At 39.6% G+C, this 24,541-nt stretch overlaps 1 protein-coding gene across 7 annotated transcripts in view; it reads left to right on the top strand.

The window, feature by feature from the left end:
- Positions 1–24,541, top strand: part of FRY (FRY microtubule binding protein) — a 251,433-nt gene that overhangs the window by 46,688 nt on the left and 180,204 nt on the right. Inside the window, exon 1 of one of the 7 annotated variants that reach the window (XM_030042564.2) lies at positions 3,439–3,457. The exons of the other annotated variants lie outside the window; for them this stretch is intronic. The gene's annotated coding sequence lies outside the window, so the exon portion shown is untranslated. Of the gene's footprint in view, positions 1–3,438; positions 3,458–24,541 lie in introns of those variants that run through there. 7 annotated transcript variants of the gene reach the window in all.

The following is a 24,541-nucleotide window of genomic DNA, read 5'->3' as shown; positions in this document are numbered from 1 at the left end:
GGGGGGAAATCAATACCAGCTCATCCCTACTGAATCTGAAGATGTGGTTCTGTGAAGCGATCAGAGGAAATGAAATCCTTTACAGAAACAAGAATACATTGGTTTTTTTAAATTTAGGTATCTCCATGTCCAGATGAAGATGAGGATTTTAAAGTTTCTAGGGGGAAATAGTACAGTCATACAGATCTTTGAAGAGCTATGAAGTATATTTAAAATAAATATTAATTATTATATATCAATATTATATTCCTTAATGACAGCTAAACTTGCATGGGTACCTTCTCAGGAGCTGAAACACTGCTGAAGGAATGGGAATACAATGTTAAAAGATGATAAAGGACAGCACCATTTGTGTGGGATTTAGAGCCTCCATTGTACCTTTGTTAAGGTGTTTGAAATATTTCAACATCTTAGGAAACAAAGCTTTTTTCTTCCTTCCTATTCTACTTCCCCAGCTTAAAAAAAATGCAAAAAGCCTTATCGGATCTTAAGTCAGGTGACTCAGACATGCCCAGGGCTCCTGTGCTTCCTAGTGCCTGAACAGGCTCTTCCTGGGGTGATGTGGCCTGTTGGTGACTGTCAAAGCACATTATTTTGAGCAGGATAGACCCTCTGTATCCTATTCTTTCTCAGTTGCTGCTTTTTGTCTTCCAGCTACCTTTTCTGCTCCTTAATTACTTCTGTTTGGTTTTTTTCCTCCTGTAACTTTTCACTTCTTTTTCCTGTACATCAGCATTTTTGTTAGAAAAAACATATTAAAAAGCCTTGTGTTTGGTCTGCAACACCCATACTCTGTTGTGCCTACCCAGATTTCTCCTTTATTCTGTGGTCTTTCTTTTTTTTTTTTTTTTTTTACAGATAATTCTTCTTTCTCTCTGTTCTTTCCACCCTCCCAAATTACCACACTAGCAGTAATGATCCATCGTTTGTGCTGCGTCAGATACGAGCACTTTAATGTAGTTTGTGTGTTTGGAAGGCTGCCATTGCGCTTATGAAATCCACTGCAGCTGTGTTACTGTACACTCAAGGGCACTTAACTCAAAGGTAATGCAAATTGCTTGCTATAAGCAATTGATGGAGCATGATGGAAAGATGGGTGTAGTCTTTCATTTGGTAGGTCAGCAGTATACATGGGAGAAGCTTTACTTGATTTGCTTTTGAAAACAGGTTAACAAAGTAAGCTCGAAGTCCTCTAGACCATTGTCTTTCATGCTGTAAATGTAGGTTAGAATGGAAATAGAGCTGTATCAGAATCACAGAATGGTTTGGGTTGGAAGGCATCTCTAAAGATCATCTAGTCCAACCCCCCTGCTGTGGGCAGGGACATCTTCCACTAGATCATGTTGCTCAAAGCCCTGTCCGACCTGACCTTGAACACCTGAGATAGATATTAAATATATATAATTAATATGTATATTGATATACTTGCTGTGCAGTCTTTTGGATCACTGCTGAAGCCCTCTGGAGAATGTGGAAATTCATACTTCCTTGTTTCAACCTAGTCATCTATTAATATAAGTATTCTAAATCTATATAATTTTTACTCTTCCACCTCCTCCTAATCCCTGTATCTCTGCTTAGTCTTTTCTATCACCATGAATCTGTCTTAGTTTTAGGACATGCTTGCAATTTAGTCTGAAGTCATGTACATCTTGTTTTCTTTCCTTTTATTCTATCTTAAAGAGCTTAACTAATAAAATGGTGAATAGTGACACATCAAGGCATGTAGGTGCAAGGATATAGGTCAGTTCATACATTGGGACTCTTGTTTCAGACTTGGTGCAGACTCAGGGAGGCATCTTGCATGCAATAGGTTTGTTTTACAATTTTTTCTTAACTGTGATAGTTAGAAGCTCACTCTTTAAAAATGAAAGCTGAAACCTGAGAAGAGTGACATGTCTGTCTGTCCTGTCATCATGAAGTTAGTCATTCACATATGCCGAGGCAGGACTATCCTAGCAATGGTATCACTGGGTTATTGTGTTCATTCCCACGTGGCAAGGGGAGGACAAGCTATGACTGTGAGGAGAAACCATGGCATTGCCAAAGGGATACATTGCACAGAGATACCTTTTTCTTCTTCCAACAAAGCACTTAATTTCTTCTTTAAATTCAAAATGTTTAGAGCTGTTGCATACTTCAGAGCTTAGTTAATAGCAACTGCCGATAATCTAAATTTTAGTTTTTACTATCTCGTGGTTACACTTTTTTTTTTTTTTTTTTTTCCGGAAAATGACAACACAGGCACAAGCAATCATAATCAACATTATAGGGCCATTTATTGTCAATAGAAGAGGTTCATCACCTTAATTAGTTGAGTTTCTACAGATCAGATGACATGCGCTCAGCTAAGCATACTATCAGAGCCATGACTGAACCTTACCCTGGCAGGACTATACAAAAATGAATGGTGTCTTGTCTTAACCTGAAGATAAACCTGTGACTTGTTAATGAGCGAAGAAAGAATTGTAAAAAGACAGAGTGGGCAGCAAAAGGGCCTTAGGAGGGCATGTCTTTACAGAGGTACCTAGGAAAGGTAAATTGAACTAATTGAAGGGGCACAAAATTAAAATGGATTAGCTAAACGTCATTACACATCTGTGCTGACGCATATTCAAAAGCACAACAGCCTGAAGAAAATTAGTCTGTATTTATTAATTTTAATCTAGGGAAGCGTAGAGTGAGTTTTTACTCTTATTTCTTTTTGGAAGAAGACTGCTGATACTGTTGCTGTTTGGGTTTCCTCTTTATACATGGCAAAGATGTGAGATTTTGGCTGAGATTGTTAATTTTCTGAAGAAAGCAGAATAAACAATACAGGAATTACAAAGGTTTAAATACTAAAAAAAATTACAATAGTTAAGTTCTACTTGGAAGCCATTTGTATTGTGAGCTGGGGATGTTTGTTTAAGTACCATTGAAAATCCACTTCTAGTTCTGTTATTAGTATCATGAGGGCTTTTTTCTTCTCTTTCTTCATTTTAATATGCAGGTAGCCTGTATTATTGTTGAATAATGCTTGTTGACTGATGTGTCAGTTTTGAAGGACAGAAGGTGAGAAAAATACTTGGGATTTTCTGCCTCTCCCAGGACCAGGCACACCTCCATTTCATGGCTGTACGCCTGTGACTCAGGCATCGTCTTCACAGCCAAAATAAGCTCTATGTATTCTGTGGAACAACACGTTATCTCTACTTTTGTAAAAGCATTGTGGTGTTGCTATGAGTTAATGTAACAAAGGTCAGAGGTTAACAGTACTTTATAGAGCTACTCAAAGTAAGAATGTAGGTTGCTGGTCTGTGATTTTACAACAGTATAGCTAGTATTCTGTAACAAATTCACTGCTTTTTTTTTTCAGTGAAAATATTGTCACAGTTAGAAGTCTTGAGACACTCTCTCAAAGCATTTCTGGAGGTCAGACCAGCATACAGTCTAGCAAAGTCACTTTCTAAAATAAGTAAGTTGATTTGACACCATATTTGTATGTAAATTAAAATACTGAAAATAATAAAGAAGGGTTTTATATATAAGAAAAATATTTAAAAGTTATTCAACAGTGATATGAATGAATTATTTAATTTTTCATGAGACGTGGGGATAAAACAGCCAGTATGTATGATTTTCTTTTTTTTCTTTTGACTGGCTACGTTAATTGGGAAAGACTTGCCAAAATCTAATTACTTTTAATAAAGATGCTTAAAATCATGGGTGCAGTATGTGCCTTGATTCAAATGAGTTATAATGATGTGTTCAGTATTTTAATTTAGTGAAGATTTGAATATCCTACCTCCCTTCTGAATAAATTGCGCTGCCTAGTAATAACGTATGCTTGTAATCTGCATAGGATAATTGCTGTTCACTTATGGCACTTATGTCACCCTGCACAATGAAGTTTGGTAGAATGGCTTGTGTTGGTGCTGCATTTTACAAGTATCATCCACTGACAGCAGAAGGGAAGGCAAGACTGGCTTGTTCCAAAGTTCTTCCCTTCCTGACTTGAAAAAATTGGTTTGGTTTCCCCTTAATACTGTTAGCAAGACATTCTGCTGATTGAAAATGCAGGGGGAGGGGGGTGTTGCATTTTTTTATTTGCTGTTCATATTGTAAACTGGCATCAGTTCTGTATGTTACTGTGTTTTATTGAGCCTTATGTTAAGATACGCCACCTTGCTATAAAATTGGTACATTGCTAGTTGTGTGTGTGTCCGCCCATTGATCTGAGTGAGTGACCACTGCTTTATTAATAGAAATTATAAAATTGATAATGTCTTGCTTTTCTCTCGGCCTTCTGTATTTTTATGTTCACTTACGTATTTCTACATATATCACTTAATATACTCCTCAGCATTTTAATTCTTGAATGTTTTTTTTTAAGTGTCATTTTCTTCAGAAAGGATGGGTTGATGATTCAGAGGAAAGCTCTGGATTCTGCATTTTGAAGTCTGATGTAATATATGCATGTTGTCAAACTTGTTTTCTTCTTGGGTTCACTGGTATTTTAGGTACTGTGGAGTTTCATTTCCTAATGTTCTTGTAGGGAAGTGATGAAGATGCTGCCTCACCTTTAAGTTGTATTTGGGACATAAAGGAAGCTCTCTATGTCCATTGGAGAGTGACTTGAATGTGAAGATGAGGGGGAAGATAGGGAGGAAGGTGAGGTTAAGATAGACAAGGCTCCTTCTGCTATTGTGGCTTGCATTTTTGTTTTCTGATTTGTTGTTTGTTTGTTTGTTTTAAAAACTGTTGTCTCCTAGATTTAGATTGCCACCATCAGTTGTTACAGATGTTAAGACTCCACTTCAAAGCAAAGACTCCAGAGTTCAAGTGAACAAACCCCATTGTACACATAGTAATACACCTCGAATCTTATGGTGTGTAAGGGTTTATAGACTTCACTGTGCTGGAAGACCTTGTGAAGGAATTACAGCACTTGCTTCCTGATTTCAGCACAAGTTTCTGTGCATGCTGCTCTAGAAATAGCATGTGAAAAAGAATCTGGTTTAGTAACATGGTTTGCCAGTTTGACACTTTGGCTCTCTGTTATGTCCTGTCTAGAGGATAATGATTAGAAGTGTAGAGTGAAATCTTAAAACTTGTGCTGAATGTTCACCTTCTGGGAAACATAACAGACTCTTTCTTTTGTACGTTTATATAATTTTCAGGAAGGAGCATTGACTTAATATTCGACACTGGTTTTATCTCCAAAAAAAGTATGTTAATATAAAATGTATTGAATTTTAAAATAGAAAGTCAGAGTCCTAAGAAATGTTACCAAAATAGGAAACATACAAAAATGTTTTAAAAGATTGAAGAACAAGCTAGTCACTCTTTACATCAAATGGTAGTAGCCTTAACTACTTTTCATGTGCGGTAAATCAATGAGGGTTTGTTGACATTATTTTTAAGTAATTCTTTCTTTGGCCGTCATGAGACAATAGAATCTTTTATTCTCTTTATCTGATTTAAGATGCACCTTAAAGGGCAGACTCACCATAAAAATATGTCCATCTTTGGCCCATAAAGAATTATTTTTGTGCTAATGGATTAGAAAGATTGTCTACAACAATTTTTTTCATAGAGTTGAGAAATACATGTAATTTCATTACATGAAAGACATTGCTTTTAAAGTCTCACAGTAGTGCATCTGCTGTAATCAAAATCTTATCAAGCAAGTAAAATGTTTTAAAAGAATTAGACTTAAAGGTTATCATAATGGCTTTGATTTAACCTTCTTCCTGATGTATATTTTGTTCCTCTTCTGAAGTGCAATCTTCACATAAGCTAATGTAGTTAATGACATTGAAGTATGTTCTCGACAGTCAGATGGGTCTATGGACTGTGTATAAATCACTCAAAATATATTTCTTCTATAGTGCTTGTTTACTTGTAGATACTTTTGTAGACTTGTTGGGTGCATTTGGTAGGTAACTATTTTCCTTTCAGCTGTTTATACTTTACCTTGCCTTACACATTTGATAGGAGCATGCTGTATTCAAGTTAAATCACCTGATAATCTTGGAATCTCTGAAATAAAAATTCTCAATGTCTTCTTCATTTTCATTTCTTTGCTGTCTTACTGTACCTGAATTTAAACAACGACAACAAAAAGTTTAGGAGTTTCTGAAAATACTTACTTAATTTCAATAAAGTTTAGAAAATCAGTATTTTATTAATCTGTTTAGGTTCAGAGACTGTTTTACCTGCAGATGGGTGTAGATATTACAATTAATCTTAATTACAAAAGACTACCTAATGAAAACTCCTTGAACTTAATTAGAATTAGCTGGAAGATTTTTTTTTGTACTGCTGCTCATCGTGAAAGATGCCCTCATAGTGAAATGAAATCCTTATGGCACTTGTGGTAAACCAGTGTAAGCAGATAGATACTGAGTTCATATATTTAGGTTTTTATAAAGAACAAATTTCATCAACTGTATCTCTCATATTAATTTTCTTTATTGCTACTAATTAAGAGTAGTTAATTTGGAATGTGATTTTTATGAATTTTGGGGATTGGATCTTAAATTAGGAACTTGAGGAGCTGAGGACATTATTATATTGGGTTTTCTGGGAAGTTGAAATTGCACAGTGCTTAACAAGATGAGATCAATTTAAATTCTCTTGCACAGGATATACTAACGCCTAGCTGCTGCACAATGTTGCAGTGCAGTTTTATAATCAGATACAATTTTGAAGACCCAACAAACATCTGTTCATGCTTTTTAATCATATACTTAAGTTGCACTTAGATTTAAAATTTCTTAAAATAAGAAATCTTTCCCATCTGTTACTGGAAGACATTACTGTTTCCAGGAAAAAATTTCTGTAGATAAGCAATATATATTGTGCATGATGCAATCTAGTGGCTCCTCTTCCAAGGACCTGGCTGTGTAGTGGGGTTTTTGTTTATTTGTTTGTTTTAGAACTGCCTGAGGGTGTTGCTGTGACTTTCCGTGGGGTTTTGCTCTGTGTCTTTGGAGTTACTGTTGCTGCAGTTTCACGGTGGCTGTAGTGGCAACATGCTTTAATTGCAGAGCATGTTACTGTGCGTCCTTATGATGACTTTGTTGTGAATTATCTGCTCTTCCTAATAAACTGTTTCTGGGGTGATTTGTGATGCAAAAGATAAAGGTTTAGCAAATAATTTTTAATCATAATGTTTAGTGTGCATATTGGTAAGGAGGGGGCAGTCGACAAGTGTCATCTTTCCTATTGTCCTGTATTTCCTACTTTGTTTAGGATATTTAAACTAGACAATCTCTTGCCAGCCTGTCTGTTCTCTCCTGTTCCTCGTATGCAAGTCAGAGAAATCCCTCTCTAGCAAAGGTGCTCCACTTCTTCCCATTTTGCCTGGACCAACCCGCAGCCTCCCCTAACAATTCTTAGGCACAGTTTAGAAGTTGGCAAGAGCTGAGGAATCAAGAGAAAGTTGGATATTGCCACAGCATTTAGATAATGTTTTACTGTGTGCTTGTAGGCTGTTTCGTGCCATCTGGCCTCATGACCAGAGAACAGCCCCAGGTATTAATATAGGCATGGCATTCATGGTCTAACACGGTTGAATCGCCAGTCTGTCCAGCAAGACGTAACTTTAATGACTACAAAGGTCATTAAAACTCAGTGCCAGTTTGTTCAATGAGTCATCTTAAAGTACTTCTGAGAGGGTTTGTTTAGATTTATCATGGAGTTATTGACTCCTGTTATGGAGAATAATTCAAGCATTAGATTTCTACTAGATGCTGAGGCTCTACTCCGAAGTAAAAAGTCTAATCTGCAGCAGAGGTTTTACTATCACACAAAGATGTCAGGGCAAAAGAAGGATGACAAGAAAAGCAGAATACCAGAAACTTTATTAAGCTCACAACATGAAACTTCAGGGTCTGAAACATATTTAATTTTCTGCTGAGCGGATTGAGGATAAACAAAGCGTAAGTGTATAAGTCTGATTCTAAATCCATTCTGGAACTAGAAAATCAGCAGTTCGCCCTTTAGAAACCAGTAATAATGTAATTCAAGTTTAGATTTGTCATACTAAATGTTATGGGACTCTTAAGTAAGAGTAGTATTATAGTTTGTCCTGTATCTGGTTTCAAGGTTAAGAATACTTCTGCATAATCTATTGTTATATTTTGATTCCTTCAACTTGAAAGCCCATCCTGAAAGAGGTCTTGCTGGCTCTGTAAACTTCATTCAGCAGCAAGAAGAATGATGGTGATGGAAATGGAAAAGGCTGAGGTAGTCAATGCTTTCTTTGCCTCAGTCTTTACCTTCAGGAGGCCTTCAGGAATCCCGGGTCCCAGAGACCAGTAGGAAGGCCTGAACTAAGGCAGACTTACCCTTGGTACAGGGATAACAGGTTAGGGAACATTTTAAGCAAACTGGACATACATGAGTCCATGGGACCTGATAGGATGCAACCACAAGTGCTGAGGAAGCTGGCTAATGTCACTGTCAGGCCAGTCCTGATAGTCTTTGAAAGCTTGTGGCAACCGGGGGAGGTTCCTGAGGACTTGAAGAGAGAAAATGTGACTCCTTTCTTCAAGAAGGGCAAGAAAGAGGATCCAGGGAACTACTGGTCGGTCACCCTCACCATAATTCTTGGGAAAGTGATGGAGTAAATGATCCTATAGCCCATTTCCAAACATAAGAGAATGAGATGACTGGGAGCAGTCAGCATGTTTGTATGAAGGGGAAATCATGCTTTACCAACTCGATAGCCTTCTAAAACAAGGTAACTGGCTTGGTGGATGATGGCAGAGCAAAGGATGCTGTTTATCTCAACTTTAGAAAGGTTTTTGACAGTATCTCCTGCAACATCCTCATAGACAAAATGATGAAATACAAACTAGATGAATGGATGGTGAGGTGGGTTGAAAACTGAACTGCCGGGCTGACCAGGTTGTGATGAGCAGCACAAAGACTAGTTGGAGGTCAGTCACTAACAGTGTAGCCCAGGGGTCGATACTGAGGCCAGTACTGTTTAACAGGAGTCTCAGGAAGCTCAACAAAAGGAAAAATAATGTTAATACGAATTTACCACAGTTTTGTTCAATATTTCCCCTACTACTTCTACAAATACTTTGTTTCGTAATGTACTCTGTATTACTGAAAATCATACCAATTCTTTTACTCTGCTTTCAAAGAATATTGTAATTGTTTAGGCATTTCCTGATTCTTCTTTTTATTGGCCATCTTCCCCACTAAATATTACCAGAAAGCATCATCTATTTTTTTTTTCATTTTGTGAAAGATAAATGGTAAAACTGTCAAGAAATTCTATAGACCTACACTAAACTTCATTGTGTGTTGCCTGTAGGCAATGCCCATTGTTGCAAGAGTTGCAGACACCTTTCTGTTCTCATATCCTTTGCTTTCCTCTGCTTCTGGTACTTGTGGGAGGAATAGCAGAAGGAACTTCCATGTGCAGTAGCATTGCTCCACTCTCACAGTAGAGGTCTAGAAGGAACAGGTGCAGTTCCTTCAACAAATTTATCATCCTTTTTATTAGGTGGTTTCAGACTTTCACTTTGATCCTGATTTTAGGTATAGGTGGTTAAATTTAGTATTTAAAACAGTGTTTAGGGAAATAAATTGTCTATATTTATAAACAGAAATAAAGAGATTGTGCTTCAAGCTGAAGATGGTAAGAAATTGCTTTGTGCTCTCCTAGTGGCTTTGCATCTTAAAAGGCTTGCTGGACCCAAAAGAGGAAGAGCCTGTGGAGAAAGCCAGCATCACTATTTTAGGGGTTTTTAACTAGGGAGTGTTTTCTGATCTGGACAACCGGGGTGTCATCTTTACAAACTCAGACATTTGCTGAATAGATCTCCATGCCTAAGCTAGTCACTTCAAGCTCGGTTTACAGTCATTGGAGAGAAACAGGTATTATTAGAGTTTAATCCATGTGATCTGTTGTAGATGTCAGTATTAAAATGCAATAAATCAGCTCTTATTTCTTTATATTGACTCTAACACATCCAAGCTGAGTAGCTGAAATGGGGTTATACTGTCAACATCTGCATTAAGTCAAGTAAGTCCACCTCTGTATTTGACCTTTAGCTTCTCCCTTCCAGCCAAGCAAGGGACCATGTACAGACATACAGGAAGAGAGAAGGGGTGAATTGCTTCCATTCTTTCATAGATTGATACCACCAAGTCTTTCTTCCATGCACACAATGTTGCTTGCCCCTACACTGGTGATTCATAAGCCAAGGTCTCAAAATTATGACATGATTATTTCTGAAACCTTAGGTTTTAAAATAATAAAGCATGGGGCTTGTGTGCTTCTCAATTGTAAGTTACTGTTGTCTTTTTTAATAATTATTAGATACACTATTTGTCCACATTCATGAACACTTATTTAACTTTATTTTTAATAAAGCTTTATTGATTCTTTTAAAACTCCCACGTTATGTTTACTAATACAAAATTCAAACACATTGAACATAAAGTGCCTCTTTATACACAACAGTTTGTTTGGTATTCCATCAATGCTGTGAAACTTATCCTGCACTTTATCACCAACCAGGTAGCATGCTGAGGTGCCTCACCTGCAAAAGATAGAGACTGTCACTCTCAGTGATGCCAGCTGCCACAGTCCTGTTTTCTGCTCTGTGAGCTCTGAACTGCTTTAAGTAACTTCTTGTGGGTATTCTGGCACGTTAGGTACACGGTGCAACATCCTTACTTCCCCTTATTGTTAAGAAAAGCCCCAACAAATCCCTTATCTTGCATCCCCATCCATTCATGCCTAGCAGAATGCTGGAAAACATTAAAATACAAAATATTGTATGCATAGTATTTACTTAAGAGCTTAAATGACAGACAGTTGTGTTAACAACAAATGGGACCTCTAACAGTATTTTGGTGCAATGTTGTATCATCAGTTGGCTTCTAGTGAAGTTTCCCCTAGAACTGAATGGACAGTACTATCTTCTTTCACTTGTTGCCCCTGTTTAGAGCAACTCTAGAAGAAATGAATGTCACAGATGGTGTTCTGCATTTGACTGTGTTGAATCTGTGTAATGCACGCACGGTATGTACAACAGCACAATATGTCCCTGTTGTGAAGGTATCCTCAAAGTTTCAAGAGACACCAAGACGTCGCGGTCTAGAATGACCTTTCAAAGAGCTGGGGATTTTGTCTGTTTGAAGGCTTTATTGTTTTGTGAAGGGCAAAATAAGATTTCTCTCAGAATTTTTGTGGATGATCTTGATGCAAACAAACCATTGTGAAAAGGGAATAAAAGTAGTTAAGTGTATTGACAATATGAATGACACATGTTCATTTAACTATGTTCAGTTCAAATTAATACTCTTTAGCATGCTCAGCACTATTTCTTTGCATCAATCAGGTGCTGAACGCACATTCATTTAATTTCCTGTATTACAAGTACACTTCTTTGTAAAGACCTTTGGATTGTTCAGTATTTAAGATGAATCTGAAAGGAGAAGGTGGCTGCATGGAAGCTCCTTTCCATATCCCCAGAGAAACACATTAAAAGGGAATAATATGTATGTGCATATATACTGATAAGTAAAACATATCTGAGATATTTAATTCATGGTTCTTTTTTTTTTTTTTTGAGATCACTATACCTTCTATTCAGCAGTCCAAATTCACTTTAGGTACAGATTATCAGCTGAGTGTCCATGTGCACAACAACTGCACTGAGGAACTGATAATAGAGGATCTTTTGGCTAGGTATGCTGCTTTTTTATCTGGAACTGACCTTCCTCCCTTCTACATTTCATTAGCTGGATTCCGCCTGTTGGCAGAGCAAGTCTGTGTGGGCTGTTCTGCCACCAGTGTTTATCCCAGAGAAGAAATCTGCACCAAACCCCTGTAAATTTGCATTTATATTCCCATACCCCTGGAAATGGGTGGATTTTGTTTTAAGGTTCTCTATGTATTTTGTGAATAAAATTTCTTTATTTTTCTCTTTATGCCATTTTCAATCTGATTTTCTTTGTGTCATATATGGAGTAGGCAACGTAGGGTTCTATATCAGCTTAATATTGTAAACTGCTGATGAAACCTTACAGAAACAAATATGAGTTGCAGTAGTTGCTTTTTAATAATAGTGTACAGCCTGTTGTCCACATAGGTGGGTATCTTAGATTAATTATTTTAATCTGATTGTATATTATTGAGAATTAATGGTGTTGCATGTGTAAGTATATGTGAAATGTTATGTTTGTGTCTCATAGACTAGCGCTAACTCCATAAATACTTATTTTAGCATTTGTAAATAGTTTAACCTGGATCTAGCATTACCTGTAATAGCTCTGACAGAAGGTTTTTCTGATTTGTCTGGCTATTCTGAATTACTGTACATGGGCCAGAAATAAAGACATTCTCTGGCCTGACCTATGCAGGAGATCAGACTGATTATCACTGTCCATTCTGGCTTTTAAAATCTTCAAGCTCATTGTCTGGCCATGCATCTTGCAATTATAGCTAGAATGTATCTGTTCCTGAAGTGTACTAACAGCTGAGCCAGAAAAGTGGCTTGGAAGAATGTTCTTACCATAAAATGCAGTGCCTGTTATAGGTGTTTGTAAATGCATATGAACAGTTGAGAAAGCTGTTTAACCACGTAATACCTATGAAAAGTATATCTTAGATTTTTTTAAACATTTTTTTTTCAATTTAGAAGCATTATTTTCCTCTGCTGCTTTTCCCCACCTAAACACCCATGCAGCCTCCCTTGTGTTGACCATAGTGATCATGTGCCTCTGTGAGGAGACTCATAACTTCATTCATCATCTGAAATTAACACTGTAGCCCCAACCATATTCCTAAAAACATAGACACACACCACCCATATCAAATTTCTGCTCCTAACTAGTGCCACTGTAAAGAGACCTGATGGAAATTGTGGGCGAAAGGGAGAGAATGGAAGGACTTCACAGCTTTTCCAACAGTAGCACAATCTTAGATTAGCTTAAGTCAAACATGAAAACACACCGTGGGTGCAAATCTGTTGTATCATCAGAAAAGGAAGAAGTATCCTTATGTTCTTGGAGAAGTTTCCATTTTAGAAAGGATTCTGTCTGTGCTGATGCTATGTTTTTAATTCACTGAATTAGTCAGTAGCTAGCGATGACCTCCCTTGATCTGTGGGAGAGTTCAGGCAGGGTTCGTGTGTTAGTGCCCTGTGTGAGTCAGGAGGATATGGTGTCACCGAGCACCAGTACCTGACCAAGCGTGAGCTCAAGTTCCACATGCAGAACTGCAGCCCAGTGCTGTTTGCAGCTCCACTGCAAGATTTCAAAGCAGGTGAATCCCAGGTGTTATTTTTTACGATCACCATTCTCTTTTGAATTAGGTTGTTATAAAAATTAACTGGGTTTTCTCCAGATCTAAGCATCCTATTCAGATACTTGAATAAAAGTATTCTGTGTCAGTGGATTGCTTTCAGTTATATGTCCTTTATTTTAGATTTCATTTCATGGCTGAGAAGCCAATCCAGAGATGAAAAAGAAAGAACCTATCTTCCTTTTCTGATCTGGTGAAAGAAAAAACATGGGAGAGGACGAGATCTACTCATTTTAATAACTTTAAAAAAAATGAGTTTAGATTTTCAAAGCCTTTAATGATGCAGTGGACAAAGAAGTACTTGGAGTTTGATACTTAACCAGATTAGGCACTTAATAATCTACAAAGCAACTGTTAGGTATTTCAGGAGCTAAATACCTTTGAAATCTAGCCTGTGGTGACTCAAAATCATTAATCATTTTAAGTGTAGTTAAAGTAACTATAATTACTACTGTCTTTACTAGGAAATCATTCAATTTAAAATGTGACTTATCTTTTTATGCTTTCTTCCTTGGGTACTAAGCCCAAAATAGTGTTTTTTCTTTTAGTTAATAGAAAGCAGATCATAGGTTTTGTTTTGTACATTTTTTCACTAAATTGCGATTTCCATTGACATGTAGCATGAGAGAAACCTTGAGTAACATTACCCTCTTCAACAGGAAGGTCATTTGCCTTTTTCCAACATAAGCAGGGAGCTGTGTTAGACCTCATAGCTCTCAGAAAACCAAGATGTTTTTTAGGTTAGCAGGAAGGGACAGACTCTGAAGGATATGAGAGACCAAATTACAAAGACTGCATGTATACCTAACTTGGCCTCTGTGAGGATACTGGTGCTTGTATAGAGAAGCAGCAAGTTGGAGGATGCTGGAGCTCTATTAATCTATTGCCTGTGCCCAGGTGGAAGAGTTGCTGTTGCAAAACCTTCACCACAGCAAGGGAGAGCGCTTGCACAAGTGGTCATCACTTAAAAAGTACTATGTTGAGGGGGAAAAAAAACCCAGCAAAGTAAAAACACTCTCTGAAATTGAGATCTCTCCTGCCACAGGTTACTTTAAGAGGTGAAACAATACATCCTTATAGATAATGTTTTAATTAAAAAAAAAAAAAAGTTTTCCTTCCCTATACTTTAAAAAAAAAATATAGAAAAGGATTTTGCAACTCAGAACAAGTGTTCTTAAAGTAAGACCAGTGAGATTTTTTCTTTAACCAAAGTGTTACCTCCTATCTAGCCAGCATCTAGGCATGCCATTGTGCAAGTAAGAGTATTACGCAGTAAACCCCGTATGTATCTCACCAGCGCTTGCCTAGGAGGGTTATACAGAAAGGGATTTCAAAACTACAGAAAACAAGACACTTTTCCTTCAACAACTGATTGGGTTTGAGATGGTTTACTGGCATCAGTTCTTTGAAGAATGGAGAAAATTATTTTGAGTAGTAACAGGAGAGTGCTAAGGCAGAAGCTGTAACCAAAGGGTCACCTGCACATAATGTGGAGGAACATGAAGGAAAAACAACCATGAGAAACAGAAATTTTCACTGTAAAATCACATGGCCTGATTTTTCCTGACACTACCTCACTGCAGTTGTTTATATAAAGTTGCTCTCAAACAGCCAGTGGTTTGAATCATGAAGATGTTTGCTGATAGCTATTTATGTTTACTTTGGATATACAGAAGTATTTTCAAAAGGATGAAGGGCATGGTGATTGACAGCCTAGCTATTAAAGGTATCAAGTGAGCTAGTTCATGTGCATGCTCTGTTTATAAACTGCAGTCAGGGAAAGAAAAGTATTCTTTTTTGGTCTATCACCTGGCATGACTTCTTAGGTAATCCTGATTTTCGAAGCATTACTTTTTCCCACCTTGAAACAAAAAAGAAGTTTTAAAAGTTGTAGATGTTATCCAGCTGAGTCATTAGGCCCCTTGGTCTAACTGGGGGTAGCAGTAGTCTGAGCTACCCGAACCCGAACTTTGGATCTTTCTGTTAGCACTTCTGAGTAAAATGAGAAAAAAGCTCCTTATCCCCTAATGAGCCAGGGCTCTAGCTATGCCAAGCACTTCACTCACAGCAAAGGCCTGAGTCCTCCTCTGAAGGATGTAATCTTGTTTGAGATGGTATGTGGCAGTACATGTCAGGGAAGTGGGGAAAGCTGATGCAGTGATACATACAATTTGATACTTCGTCATCTGAAAGAGTGGTAAAAACTGTTGTTAGTTATCTAAGGTCAGCTAATCCTGACAGCGCTCAGTTTCCCTGTTTCAGCTGGGTATTTCTTACGCAGGTGTTGCAAGAGGTAGCATTTTTTTTAATAATTCAGAGTGAACACTGTATGCATAAGACCCATCAGAGGGAACTGTGGAGGTGTTTACATTACATGGGCACGTGTGTGCCAGCTCAGAGCCGATGCCTGGCTGGTCTGACGGCCTCTCTCTGATAGCGGGCAGAGCACGATACCTGATAGGAAGGTGTAAGAGGCAGCAAATGTAGTACAGTCTGATCCCATGTCCATCTCATCTTGATACACAGTAGATGGAAGTTGGTTGAAACCCTTCCAACAGGTTTATTCTCATTTTATGAGAGAAGTAAAAAATCAACTTCTCTTCTAAGGTTGATGTTGCTAGTGGAGCAAAGGGACATAACCAGAAGGATACCTTTCTACAGAGTAATGAAAACGTTGAGGTGTGAGTATCCAAATAGGTCAGCCAGAAAGGAAGAAGTGTTAATAATTAAAGACAAAACTAGAGAATGGAAAGGAAAGTTTAAAAAAAGAAGTAAGCAAGTAGCTTATCACAAGAGCATCTTATTTAAAGCCAGGGAAAGCTTTAAAAACTGCTGTGGCAGAATTAAGAGAAAAAATGTATCTGTAAATGTATTTGAGATTCAGGAAAACATTTGTGTATAAAATCACACTGCAAGAAGTGCATACATTGAGATAAGAACTGTCTGAGGGGTGGACTAGTATTTGAGAGCAAATTGGAACTACTGCATTGAAAATTCCTCCTCCTACTTAGATAATCAATGAAAACATCGTACACGTGCAGCATGTTACAGGGAGGTGGAAATTTTTACTCATTTGTGGAAAATGAGTATTTTGAACATCTCATTCTACAAGGGAAAGAAAATCAGGAAAGCTAAAGCATGTGATGTGGTTTGTGTTTGTGTTACGGATGCCTTGGTTTTGGCATCAGCTCGCCCCTCTGAGTGGGTACAACCTCCTCCTTGTCTGCCTCCCTCTGCTTCCCATCACCTCTCTGAAGAGTCAGGAGCTTTACCTTTTCCAAGGCAGGTTCCCAGCTGGCTGCCTCCTGCCTGCCTGGGGAGGGAGGGGAGAGGGGGGGTTGCCCCAGTTCCACGGCACTGGGAGAAGCAGAAGTCTGTGCCTGAACCTCAGGGTGTGCCTGCTAATGGTGAGCATGAGAATTAGGAGAAGAAAAGCTGGGAAGTGTTCTGGTCTCAGTTATAGTAACATGCAGTAATTGTTAGCCACCCCTAAAGACCCTGTAAAAAGAAGCAGGTTGCTTTGAGCAACCTGATCTAGTGGAAGATGACCCTGCCCACAGCAGCGGGGTTGGACTATATGATCTTTAGAGGTCCCTTCCAACCCAAATAATTCTATGATTCTATGAATAGTGATGGACATGCTCCAACCCTTCCCCTTCCTGGCTTCCACTTCTCTGCCCTCCCGCAGAGCTTGCTTGCTGTGAGGAGGGTAGAAGAGGTATAACTGCATCGCAGAAGAGCAGTGGAAGAGGCCCCGATTACAACCTAATGACAGCCCTAAATTTTTGAGCATTTAGGGTTCAGTCTGTGTGTTGTGTAATGAAATTTCATAACTGGAGGAAAAGAGGGACAGCCACAACCCCTGGGTTCCCTCTGTCTTAGGCTCTGTGTGACCTGGTACCAATCTCTTAGGCATAAGTTACCTAATGCAAATTATACAGCATTCAGTTAGTAAATCTCATCTCTGAAACAAGCACCCAGAGTTAGAGGCACCATCAATGGCTGTTTGGAAATTTCCTGCTATGAGGAAGTTCTGACTTGTCATGCTGGGACATTTGGAGAGTATGCTGTGTAATCGTGTCTCTAAAATATAGATGAGGGTTTGTAACAAAACTGAGAAGGAAATAAGTTTATAGGATTCAAATAATGGAAAACAGCTTGCTTAGGGATGGTGCTGGAAACTAAGGTGAAGAGCAGGAAGAAAATACTACTTAAGTTATTCTTCATGCCTGCTGATGCCTGTAGGCTGTGCTTGCAGGATGCAGGCTGCATTTTGACTTGCGCAGCAGTATTTATTGTGTCAGTATTGCCTGAGTCCATGCCCCAGTGGTAGCGGTGCAGATTTCAAATTGGCTTATAGGATGGTATATTTTTACCATGTGTATGGTAGGTCTGCGCAAATGAAATATGTTCCTGGCTGGCTGATGCTTCCAGAGACTGTTAAGCTAGGGAGAATCTCAGAGGTGAACGGCAGAGTCCTAGGAGGACATGTCAGTTTGACAGCTCCAAAGCAAAGTCAAGGGAAGGATAGTAGTACTTTGAATCTTGAAGGCATAATTCTAACATTAACTAATCAATCCTCTGCAAAATGCCTAGAAGTTAGTTATCATTTGTTATTTACAAATAAGTCACAAACCCCTTACAACCTATTTAATCACTCTTACGAATTCACTGAACAAGCCGAGGATGGGAGCTGGGTGATACATGAATCTACCATGGATCTATTAAAATATTTTAATTTTATTCTATTAAATGCTATTTAATAGGCTCCTATTAAAATATTTTATATAATTGTACCGTAATTGCCTGATATCCTTTCTCCAGAAATAGACATGTACTTCATTTCTATGCTTCTCTCTTCCGTTCTGAGACAGTTTACAATGTGAATATTTATTTCCTATGGATTATTTACTGTTCTACTGCTTCTGCTTGTTTTGCTTTTCATCACTAGGTGGCAATGTCTTAACAGTCAGTTACAAACACAAGGCAAAATGAAATGGTGCAGTAAGACTAGTGAGACATAAACTAAGGATTTCTGTTGCTTTATTTAGAGCTTATCACATTAAATTAGGTTTGCTTGATAAAATCTTATTTTGTGCAGCGCTTTCTGTCATTCTGTGCTTTTAATTTGGACCCTGGCAAGATGTTTATTTTACCTTGTTATATCATGGCACATTATAGGTACACAGAGTTCAGTTGATTTAGATAACAATTTCGATTTTCATTTTAACAGAGAACATTAGTAAAGCATGTGTACAAGCTGCTTTCTTAATATTTGGCTTGAATTGTTTTGTGTTATGTGAACTGTAATAAGAAAAGCAAAAAAACCTTGTAAATCTTTTAATATAAGGGGAGAAGTGCATAAACTCAACAAATGCCAAGTTGAAGAAAATAAACTCACTACATATAAATACTGTGGTTTTTTCTGCTTAAATGTAAAAATATTATTCCTTTTTAATTGCTGGCTTACACATGGATTTGTCACTTCACAAAGGAATTCCAGCCAGTAAGTCAGCTTCATGGGGGGCCCAATTTAAATGCCTCTATGCAAACACACATAGCATGGGGAATAAACAAGAGGAGTCAGAGGCGTGCGCATGCCTGCAGGGCTGTGATCTTACTGGCATCACAAGGACGTGGTGGGATGGCTCTTATGACTGGAGTGTGGAATGGAAAGATACAGGCTCTTTAGGAAGGACAGGCGGAGGAGACAAGGAAGGTGTGTTGCCCCCTATGTCAGTGACCAGCTGGAGTGCATGGAGCTCTGGCTGGGGATTGATGAGGAACCGACTGAGAGCCTATGGGTCAGGATTAAAGGGAGGGCGGGGACAGGTGACATTGTAGTGGGGGTCTGCTACAACCAGAACTGGGGCCACCCAACCAGGAAGGCGGAGGGGATGAGGCCCTCTATAGACAGATAGGAGCAGCCTCACATTCACAAGCCCTGGTCCTCATGGGAGACTTCAGCCACCCCGATATCTGTTGGAGGGACAACACAGCAGGGCATAAGCAATCCAGGAGGTTCCTGGAACACGTTGATGACAACTTCCTTCTCCAACTAACAGAGGAGCCAACGAGGAGAGGTGTTATGCTGGACCTTGTTCTCACCAACAAGGAGGGGCTGGTGGGGCATGTGAAGCTCAAGGGCAGCCTTGGCTGCAGTGACCATGAAATGGTGGAGTTCAAGATCCTTAGGGCAGCGAGGAGGGCGCACAGCAAGCTCACTGCTCTGGACTTCAGGAGAGCAGACTTTGGCCTCTTCAGGGATCTGCTTGGGAGAGAACCATGGCATAAAGCCCTGGAGGGAAGAGGGGCCCAAGGAAGCTGGTTGATGTTCAAGGATCACCTCCTCCAAGCTCAGGAGCGATGCGTCCCAACAAAGAAGTCAGGCAAAAACACCAGGAGGCCTGCATGGATGAACAAGGAGCTCCTGGACAAACCCAAACACAGAAAGAAAGCCTACAGAGGGTGGAAGCAAGGACAGGTAGCCTGGGAGGAATACAGAGAAATTGTCCAAGCAGCCAGGGGTCAGGTTAGGAAAGCTAAAGCCCTGATAGAATAGAATCTAGCCAGGGACCTCAAAGGCAACAAGAAAAGCTTCTATAGGTATGTTGGTGATAAAAGGAAGACTAGGGAAAATGAGGGCCCTCTCCGGGAGACCTGGTTACCTGGGACATGGAGAAGGCTGAGGTACTCAACAACCTTTTTTGCCTCAGTCTTCACTGGCAAGTGCTCCGGCCACAGTCTGTCCAAGACACAAAAGGCAAAGGCAGGGACTGGCAGAATGAAGAACCGCCCACAGTAGGAGAAGATAAGGATCAGGACCATCTAAGGAACCTGAAGGTGCACAAGTCCATGGGACCTGATGAGATGCATCCATGGGTCCTGAGGGAACTGGCAGATGAAGTGGCTAAGCCACTGTCCATCATATCTGAGAAGTTGTGGCAGTCCAGGGAAGTTCCCACTGACTGGAAAAGGGGAAACATAACTCCCATTTGTAAAAAGGGAAAAAAGGAAGACCCGGGGGAACAACAGGCCAGTCAGTGTCACCTCTGTACCTGGCAAGATCATGGAGCGGATCCTCCTGGAAACTATGCTAGTTCACATGGAAAATAAGGATGTGATTGGTGACAGCCAACATGGCTTCACTAAGCACAAATTGTGCCTGACAAATTTGCTGGCCTTCTGCGACAGAGTTACAGTGTTGGTGGGTAAGGGAAGAGCAACTGATGTCATCTACCTGGACTTGTGCAAAGCATTTGATAGTGTCCTGCACAACATCCTTGTCTCTAAATTGGAGAGACATGGGTTTGATGGATGGACCACTTGGTGGATAAAGAATTGGCTGGCTGGTTGCACTCAAGGAATTGCGGTCAACAGCTCGATGTCCAAGTGGAGACCAGTGACGAGTGGTATTCCTCAAGGGTTGGTATTGGGACTGGCGCTGTTTAACATCTTTGTCGGTGACATGGACAGTGGGATTGAGCTCACTCTCAGCACGTTTGCTGACAACACCAAGCTGTGTGGTGCAGTTGACACGCTGGAGAGAAGGGATGCCATCCAGAGGGACCTTGACAGGCTTGAGAGGTGGGCCTGTGCGAACCTCATGAAGTTCAAGAAGGCCAAGTGCGAGGTCCTGCACATGGGTTGGGGCAATCCCAAGCACAAGTACAGGCTGGGCGGAGAATGGATTGAGAGCAGCCCTCTGGAGAAGGACTTGGGGGTGTTGGTTGATGAGAAGCTCAACATGACCCAGCAATGTGCATTTGCAGCCCAGAAAGCCAACTGTATCCTGGGCTGCATCAAAAGAAGTGTGACCAGCAGGTTGAGGGAGGGGATTCTGCCTCTCTACTCCACTCTGGTGACACCCCACCTGCAGTACTGTGTCCAGCTCTGGGTGCCCCACCATAAGAAGGACATGGACCTGTTGGAGCGAGTCCAGAGGAGGGCTGCGAAGATGATCAGGGGGCTGGAGCACATCTCCTATGAGGACAGGCTGAGAGAGTTGGGGTTGTTCAGCCTGGAGAAGAGAAGGCTCCAGGAAGACCTTACAGCAGCCTTCCAGTACCTAACGGGGGACTACAGGAAAGCTGGAGAGGGACTTTTTACAACGGCAGGTAGTGATGGGACAAGGGGTGATGGCTTGAAACTGCAAGAGGGTAGATTTAGATTAGATGTAAGGAAGAAGTTCTTCACTGGGAGGGTGGTGAGGCACTGGAACAGGTTGCCCAGAGAAGTTGTGGATGCCCCATCCCTGGCAGTGTTCACGGCCAGGTTGGATGGGGCTTGGAGCAACCTGGTGTAGTGGAAGGTGTCCCTGCCCATGGCAGGGGGGGGGTGGAACTAGGTGATCTTTAAGGTCCCTTCCAACCCAAACCATTCTATGATTCTGTGATTCTATGAAATAATACAAAGACATGTCATTTTTTTCATTGTTTCTTTTTTTCCTTCTGAAACCAAAGGGAGCAAATCAGATACCTCAACATAGGTGTCTAGGATAAAGCCTCCAGCTGCTTCAGAAAGCTGTGGATCTAATGTAGGTCTTATGTCTATCTGCCAGTCTCTGTGAATAGCTCACATACCTTAGGGTATCTGTAATCACACTAGACACCTATATTTAGGCACCTGAATACCAGTTGACTATGACCAGTATCTATGTGAAAGCTAGCACAGTCTTTCAAGAGTAGATCATAAAGAGGTTCCAAGTAGTTTTATTGAAGAAGGGAATGTGAAATCATGAATGCAATGCAGTATATCCCAGGATGTGATAATATAACAGATCCTTTTTGTTATCATCTCTTAGGTGTGTTCTGCACTGGAATGAAATCGATCTGGGAATCATTCTTTGTAGGGTTGCTTTATTTTGCCCAAAAGGACTAGATTGTTTCAAAACCACAGAGACCCTAATAAGCAGCCCTTACTTATTGCTTGGGGGAAGAACTCCAGACAGACAAACTTTTATACAAACTGTACCAGTGTAAATCCAAGCTGATTACGTGGAAATCAGACATGGGTGTAATTCAGCATACAGCACTCTCTGGCTAAAAGGACATAGCCTTTGACCCAAATTAAGGAGGAAAAGCTATATGACTTAGTGAAGCCATGGAAAATAAAAAATAAGTTAAAATTTCCAGCAGTTCAGTAAAGTTATTTTTGGCTTTTTAATCTGTGTCCACATCACTACCTGGAAGCTGTGGAGAGCTGGGCAGGAGCAGAATGATTGACATCTAGCAAAGGTAGAAGCAAGGTATTAAGCACAAGCTGGGCAAATAAAAAGTTGTGTTTTGCTTAAGTTTTTTGCTAGATTAGGGCTGAAGTGCTCCTATCTTGCAGGATGACACCGTAGGACAGACTGGGTTATAAAGATGTATCACTGCAGGCCAAGGAGAGGCTTTGTACTGTTAGCAGATATTTGTGCACTCATAAATACAATCACTGTGGTTTCTTGAGGGAGTTTGAATAAGAGTCCTTAGACATCAAAAATATAATCACTTGCTACATAAGTTAAAAGACTCATTCTGTTAGCAACAAATACGGAACATACTCTTCTACTTGCTGGTTTCTGCAACTAGAAGACAATCAGTGTGTGAGCAGTAGGAAGGAAATTATGTGTACAAAATTTGCATCTATAGTTTATACTTGCTTTGTTACTGCTGTCATCTCTTGGAGGCCTTCAGCTACTCTTTGCATTTTGCCTCAGATTCTGAAGAGTTCAGATGGCAAAATCCAAATAGGTCCTTTCATACCAAGCTAGAATGAGCCCTGAAATGACTCTGCTATGTTCATATCTCCATGTGCTTTTTTAAGGATTCCTGCAAGCACTGCTCAGAATGTAGAGGACTAAACTGCCTATATGACTGTTATAAATAGTCACTAAAAGTGTAAACAATATGAGTACCTATGCTACTAAATGTTAAGAATGTAAATAAAGTACCCAATTACGAAAGTAGTTACCCAAGTATCATGTGTAGACAGTGAAGAGAAATGGTCTGCTTCGGAAAATAATTGTGCTCTGTACTGGAACTCTTGGGAACTCTTGAGTCATGCTGAAGGCACTCACCTCCCAGCGTAGGCATCTAGGCTGGATGCCTCACGATAGATACTCTGAATGCCTCCAGTGGTATGTATTTTTGTTATTCTTTTTCTTTTACTGAGTAAAAGTTTTGGAAGTCTATTTTTCAGATGTTTTGCAATGAAAATAGCTGTTCATGCAGTGTTCTGGTCATGAGAACACTTCTGGCCATGCTGACGAACAGCTTCTCCCAACTTTTTTTTTCCAAAGTTGGGGCGTGGAAACTCCACAGACTTTGTTCAGCCAGAGGAGGGTATAAGCCAGGTAAGGTACCCAAGGCTCCTGGATATGTGCTACCTCTGATCTGAGAAAGCAGATGAGAGAACAGAAGGTGCACTGCATGTCACGAATGTGGAGTTTGAGTTACATACAAATGTTTATAATTGAAACAATTCTTCTGTTATCATGGTAATCAGCAGGTGCTTCATGATGGTAGACCTATGAGAAGCCTTACATTATAGATCTATGATTTCTTATGGTGAAAAAAATGTTACATTGTCATTAATTTATCATAAGCTCCCATGTAGTAATATCGTAAAAAGAAGCCCACTGTATTTGTAAATATGTGAGACTGTAATATCCATCGTCAGAAAGCTTACTTACACTGACAGATTTTGTATGCTTACGCCTGTCTATCTTTCACAACCTGGAATATGTAATTAAATTCTAAATATCGTAAAGTCAGCGAGAATTAAAATGGAAGCTGTATAACTTCAGAACTTCTTAGTCTTGTCAGCCTCCCTAAAATAAGTTCAGAGCACTATTTTAGAATGCTGCTGTTTCTGCCATTTCAGTGCGTTATACCTGTTTTAGGAGTGCTTCCAAAATGTGAGGAAAACCATGATCTTATCTGGAGGATGTCCTATTTGAGCAGATTTAGACTGGCAAATATTTAAATGAAGTTTAGTAGCACTTAAAAGTTTTTTTTAATATTTTATGATTATTTAATGATAGAAATCAGTAAGATTTTCAGTGGCTATACTTTTTATTTTAAAGAAGCTGTTAGATCAAAAGCTAAATTTGGGGGCATTTATGTTCTGGGTAGTACTTTCTAAAGCAGAACTGATAATAGAGGAGTATCAGCCCTGAAGTAAATTTTAACAATAGTGCTGAATACTGCACTGTGAATGCCTGTATTAAAGTAGTGG

Source organism: Aquila chrysaetos, chromosome 19, assembly GCF_900496995.4.
Source record: "Aquila chrysaetos chrysaetos chromosome 19, bAquChr1.4, whole genome shotgun sequence".
Classification (NCBI taxonomy): Eukaryota; Metazoa; Chordata; class Aves; order Accipitriformes; family Accipitridae; genus Aquila; species Aquila chrysaetos.
This window is presented reverse-complemented; position numbering and strand designations above follow the sequence as displayed.